Raw genomic sequence first — 6,958 nt, 5'->3', positions numbered from 1 at the left:
ATAATAACAATGAAGGATGTCAACTAATGTTATCATGTCGTGCCAGATTAGTTGACATTTTTTACAAAAAATCGATATCTGTGAAAAAAACACAGAACTGATGTTTAAAAATATAGGTATTTTCGAACTGTATTGCCCAAGGCACATCAGCCCCTAACACTGTCACTAGATGCAAATCACCGTGATAAATATTGTTTATGTGATTGTGGGCTCGGTATGTAGCAACTACACTGAAACTACATTTGAAATTAAAAAATATATATAAAAGCTCTGTAACCTCCTCCCAGCGATTTATTGTAGAATGACGCAGAAGACGAAAATCTGAATAAGGTGCAAAATAATTGTAACGACTTTCAGATCAAATCAATATTGTAAACAAACCCATTTATGTCACGTAACTTGAATTTCTCAGTCGCTAGGGGCGCCATTTATAGTAAAAGTATATTCAAACGTTATACTAGTACTATTGTATTATGCGGCAATTACCTAGGGGAATAATCGACAATTAACAGTAGAACACAACAAGCACTTATTCCAGTGAGGACATCGGTGAGGGAATGCTACAGTAACACGCGACCTTATTTTTTGTACTCATCACTCCATTGTTTTTACGCGCACCAAAGTTACATAACACATTCACACAGCAAGGTTCACGCCAGAATTATGCAAATTTATACAGTTGGTACTGGATCTTTAAACATTCCTTTATCGTGACATCTTCCATTCATAATTTTAAAAATAAACACTGTTACACCTGGAGTGAATTATAATATATTTAAACTCGTGACTTAAAATGCAGAGGTCTATATAAAACCACAATCAGGTGATGAACTCGTCCAGTAATATGAAACTCAGTAAATTCACAGCTGATAAACAAATAGTGTATTCATAATTTCGATACTTGTAAGCATGGTACCAAATAACTTACTCCATAAGGTTTATTGCTGTATTTACGTCAGAGTATATTTCACACACATGTGCACCTGCGAAATAATAAAAAACATTGATATTCCTTGTTTGAACCTCCATGTTTGAACAAATAGAAAACGCAATATACAATGTGAAAATGTACGCGAGATTCACGCGAGATTCACGCTATTAGGCACCATCGTTATAGTAGTAATAATAATAATAATAATATTTATGAGAAATTTGTTATTCCATTATGTCGAATATCTCTGACCAAATAATCCCCAAACTAGCAATGTTTGTACATAAAGCACAAATTCTGAGACAAGAATGTATTAACACGACCTCAGGAAAGAATAGTTATGTATTTATTTTTCTATGTATTTTGTGAAATGGTTGGTGGCCTTTAAGAACAAATAAAGATTCATAATAATATTCATTAAGCCGTTGGAACGGCAACAAGAGCAAATAAAAGAAGATAAAAATCATACATATCTGAGACTGAATACAAATTAAATTCGACAATAAATTTCATGGTGAATTCATACAACTTTCATTTCTGTGTTTACAAAGATGTTTAAGAAATGTTCGTACCTCTTCAAAAACAATCTCCCCCAATTCATAATCCATGGAATGTCACCAAATAGCAAATGAAACTTGAAATTCACACCCTCCCCTCTGAGAGAAGGCAATTTTTTGTGTATGGCCTTCCTCAATATTCGAAACTATTTTGATCAAATCCGAGTAAAATTTATTTCTTAATTGGAATGTTGCATTGCGTAAAATGTTTCAATTCATTTTATTCACTTATTTTATATAAGCTTTTAATCCACTGTTTATTAGTTTCTGTTTCTGTCTCATAAACATGATCTAATACATTAGAAACAAGTATTTTGTTTATATATTTTTGCCAATTCCAGATAAGCTTACAGATATTTTCCTGAGATTTGTGTACTCTATAAAAACAACTTTATTGCTGACAGTCATAACTTTTTAGCTTTGTGTGTGAATGCATGCCGAGATATGATAAAGCGTGGTATGACATCATTTCAATCTCGTGCTATCATGTACATGCCCTCTGATGGAAGAACTGTTAGTCTTCAAAAGACCACGGTAACTACAGTTACGGTCGCTGTCACAATCAAACGACATCCTCACCCGGCCCAGGTCTCACATCGTGGATTATATACGGTGATTTAAAATAAAGGGTGGGGGTCGTCGCGTGTTCGAATTTCATGTAAACATGGTATTTCACACTACGTCATTATATGAGTGAAGACCACCGCGCAATTCGCGAGTAACTTTAAAACCGTGTATAATGAGTAATGGGTGAGGAATACTTACTAGCTGGACGGACAAAAATTCGGTAAAACAAACCAGTTAAAAGTAGCACGTATTGTGTTTCATCTGCCGAAAAAGTAAAAATGTGCAGGATGGAATAAATTACTGCAAGATAGCAGTTAACGGAATACGGGAACCTTGTAAAACACGAAGTGTTTTGATTTCAAGAAACTGATAATGTCACTCACACCATGATTACATTCACCGCACAATCGAAATAACAAATTTCCCAGAATTCCATGAATCTTGTGAAACACGTCGAAAGAGCTGAATACATTCTTAGCGCATTTGGCCCCCTGTATTAACAACAATTATCAACTATCTTACTATGGGAATATACTCTCTGTTAAATTAGCTACATCTTCAATTAGTTTAATTACAGTTTATTTAAATTAGCTAAAATAACATGCTAGTTACAGTATACAAGAATATTTTTGGAAGGATATAATTGAAAAAAAATATTCATCCATTGGAATTCAACTTGAAATTGGTATAGTTTATAATTAAATCACTAATTATTTAAAATAAGGCTGTAAAGCGGGTATTACATAGGCATATAATATCTGAAATAAAAAAAATCCAGGATTATAGTACGACCCCAGCGGACTTAAATACGAACCAGTGTTTTCCGACACTATTCAAGTTGGATGCCAATGACCAAGCAGTAATCGGCAGTCAACATTTTGTTTGTTTTATATGATAATCTCTTTTAAAAATGAATCATTAAAGGAACTTATTATTAAACAATTAAAATGCCACAGTTGCAGTTGGTCCAGTCTAGTGAACTGGAAGTCACATTGCAGCTCTCGGTGTTCGAACACCTTCCTCCGCTCAATATAGATTTCCAGTGCTCTGCTGGGTCCCCTGCCGATCATGACGCCCGAGTAATGTTACCGTGTCACTTTTTTAGTTTTTAAATGAACCATGTCCCTGGTTCTCCAACTTGTCCCTGATCGGTGATCCCACTGACTTACCAATTTTTTATGTACTACTATTAAAGTACGCTCATTATTAAAAGCATTGAATTGTTAGTCCAGACAAACCACCTGAATTGTAACCTTTTCATGAACCACCATCTCTGGTCAATGACCCCGTTGATATGCCACTACGATTATACCAACATGACTATGATAGTTTCTTCGACAAACAATGGCCTACGCTCTCGTTGCCAGTTTTACGTAATATTTGGCCTATTCGTGTCACAGTGATAGAATGAGTGTTCTTCATTACTTTTGCTGGAAATACCATTTGAAGCTCAGTATTTCGGGAGCACCTCTAAAAACCTCGCATACCGAATGATTCAATCAATCACACACATATATCTTCACATAAATAACAATTCCTGAACCAAACTAACCAATCCTGCAACTAAACCTATACACATGTATTGCAGGCACTGTGAAGAATTTGGCTTTTTGTCGCTTTTCTGTGTTAGAGCGCACATTTCTAAGCTGGTTTCGCAACATTTCGCAAAATCGTGTTAAATATTCGCTTTTCACGAAATAAATGAATTTAACTAAAATAAAACTTAAATAAAACTCATATGAAGGGGTTTGTCCCCCAGGTTTGCAATTGTCCACAATGAATGGGCCGAATGATATGTAAAATTTCCAGTATGAACGTACTTAATAGTTCATCGAATGGCCGTGTTGGTAATGTCGTTCTGGTAAGTCAACAGGGTCATTGACCAGTAACGGGGTTCATAGTGGTTTGTCTGGCCATCGTCAGAGCGTGGGGTGACGGCGAGCGTAACCGTAGTTACTGTAGTCAATGCGTGCGCCATGAGTGCTTGGTCACGTGAACCCCACGCCAATACCAATTGCGTATCACGCCTTCTCGGGTCTGTATGCACAGTGGAAGAGTGTTGTCGCTTCGTTTCGTCCCAAATGCTATTTAAAAAGAACATCCTTCTTTAATTAAACAAGTCTGAATGAGATTGTGATAAAATCGCGGTTTGTACAACTTAAAAGAGTACGATGTGTGTATGTCTCAACTCAAACGTGATACAAAACGCCCAAAAATATAAATAGCAGTTATATTATTTTGTCTACCAAGTTTAGGCGAGATATAGAATGATGATTAATTTGTGTTTTTCGTCGATAAGACTACTTGGGTGGAATACAGTAATTGAAAATATTTAAATATCAATTAAACATTTAAACCCGTACGTTTTTTAATAGAAGTTGACAATCATATAACATGATTACAGAATGTTATTGGTTAATGGCGCACTGTGATATGTTAATATTACATATGCGTCAAATGCTTATTTTTTTTATTACAAGTACTCCAAGTATATTTAGAGTCAATCTGATTAAAATCTGATGTAGTGTACGGGCTTTAATTATTTTGGCTATAAACTTATTTTAATTTAATTTTTATTACTTTTGTTATTAATGCCCTTTTATTTTATTTTATTTTATTTTATTTTATTTTATTTTATTTTATTTTATTTTATTTTATTTTATTTTATTTTATTTTATTTTATTTTATTTTATTTTATTTTATTTTATTTTATTATTTTACTTTGATTTGGATTTTGTGATTTTTTTAATTCCGCCCTACCTACATCTGAGCCGATGCCTATGTAACGAGATTTCAACGAGACCCACTATCGACGATTTTAGTCAACGAATCACATACCTCCTTCTATAGCGCACATGATGACGTCACCGGGCGGAGTCGGGTGGCAAACACACTCAAATAAAATAGCGGATTATACCGACGTTAGCGACCGAGAATAACACGGCTTTTCAGTAAGTGTATCATTGTCAAATGCAACGAAAGTCATTTTTATGTTAATATTGTGGCTCGAATGGTTCGACTTTAGATCGTTATTTTGCATAGTTATTCTGGGAGTGACGATTTTGTTTCCGCCGTTTCGACCGAACACCAGTGTCTTTTTCCAGTCGCCTGCCCTGGAGACGGGTGATGTTTTGTTGAAGATCGGGTATTGAAACCGTAGCTGTAAATATTCATCAAATTGTATCATCATTTTGTACATTATACAATAACTCTTTATTAAAGTAATTGAGCTGATTTGGACTGGAATAAAATAGTTTTTATTGGACCACATCGCAATAGTATTGATCAGGAAATATTTTTTTGCTCCAATTTTCTGCGTCGATGCCGTGGGCCGGTGACCGTTATACAATTCAAAATCAGTTTGCATTTTTTACTATAGCCGTTTACAGTGTTCTAATCATTACGATTTACTTATTTTTTTGCTTCCATTCTAGATAATTATGCTCAGTGATGTAAAATTGAAGCGATGACTGAATGAACGAACCTTGGTTGGCGAAGATGTATCTGGAAGTGTACACATTTGTTGGAAGTGAAAAAAATATTCAATGTAATGACAAAAATTGTAAAATGCTGTGGAATTTCTTTTGCAAATAAAAATATACTAGCAATTTTCTATTAATGGTTTATTCAAGTGGGCAAAATATAATGTACAGAAAGATTGCCCGTAGAGTATCACTACACTGAAAAGTAAGCAACCGACAGCCTGTATAAAAGGGGGGCTGTGATTGGCTGTTACTTATGCGAGATTTGAACGGGACTTAGGCGTCGGATCAGATGTAGGTAGGGCAGAATTAAAAAAAATCACAAAATCAAAATCAAAGTAAAATAATAAAATAAAAGGGCATTAATAACAAAAGTAATAAAAAATAAAATTAAAATAAGTTTATAGCCACAATAATTAAAGCCCGTACACTACATCAGATTTTAATCAGATTGATTTATAGTATGCCCAATTGACAGCAAACGCAGCAATTGGACGAAACGATTCTTAACCTGCACTGCACAGCAATGCGGCTGACAATGCTAAATAAAACGTAAAATGGTGAGGTATCGCGTCGTGTTTTTTTTAATATATAATTATTTAATAAATAAATGTATCACAATAACGATTTCATACTTATAACCACATATCATTAATGGTTTGAACTCTTGCTTGAATGTGGCAGTAGCACTACCAACACACACACCTGAACTGATTCAGAATCTCGTCTCAGCAATGGTGTTTTATAATGTTCACATCGTGTCTTAATCACGAGTATAAGACGTGATCCGTGCATGGACAACAATTCTGTTAATCATGCGCATCTCAGACCGCTTTAGTTGTTTGAGTAACACCATGACAGTGACAGTGCAGGCAAATATAATTTCTGTGAGACTTTTTTTCCCCGCTAGGTTTTTGCTCATTTAATGTTACGGTAATAACTATAATGGAAAATTCTATAAAACCAATGATGTACATTACATTACATTACATTACATTTCTTCTTCCCGGCGATAGAATATAATTTTAAAAAAATGCGATCTGGCACCCAGTAGTCAAGACATGGTCATGCAGTCAAAACATGCTCACATAACACAAGTCGAATGCGAAGAAGGGCAAATGTCATGCAACCGGGAAATGCAAAGGTAACACATTCTAGAGTGGACTGGAAATCTGACGACATCTCATTTTTCATATCTTTGAGAATTTCCCAGGCTTGCTTACGACAAGTCTTGCTGTTTTTTCAAAAATAAAACAATTACAAAAATACGAAATATTGCAGTGTTTGCCCCGAAAAAATGAAATATTTTCGCAATCATTCCATTATTTCGCATGATTTTGTTTTTTTCTTTTTGATTTCCTATACATGTTGCAGATATATAGTCCATCTAAGTATTGATTGATTTACAGCGCACACCGTGA

General features: G+C 34.6%; 1 long non-coding RNA gene across 1 annotated transcript; it reads left to right on the top strand.

Annotated features, from left to right (window-relative positions):
- Window positions 1-4,781: 4,781 nt before the first annotated feature.
- Window positions 4,782-5,661, top strand: LOC146739483 (uncharacterized). Its single transcript, XR_014930197.1, has 2 exons — window positions 4,782-5,006; window positions 5,490-5,661. It is a non-coding gene; the product is annotated as an uncharacterized LOC146739483 (long non-coding RNA).
- Window positions 5,662-6,958: the final 1,297 nt, after the last annotated feature.

Source organism: Saccoglossus kowalevskii, chromosome 8, assembly GCF_978046115.1.
Source record: "Saccoglossus kowalevskii chromosome 8, keSacKowa6.1, whole genome shotgun sequence".
NCBI lineage: Eukaryota > Metazoa > Hemichordata > Enteropneusta > Harrimaniidae > Saccoglossus > Saccoglossus kowalevskii.
The sequence above is the reverse complement of the archived record's forward strand: the minus strand, read 5'-3'. Positions and strand labels throughout refer to the sequence as shown.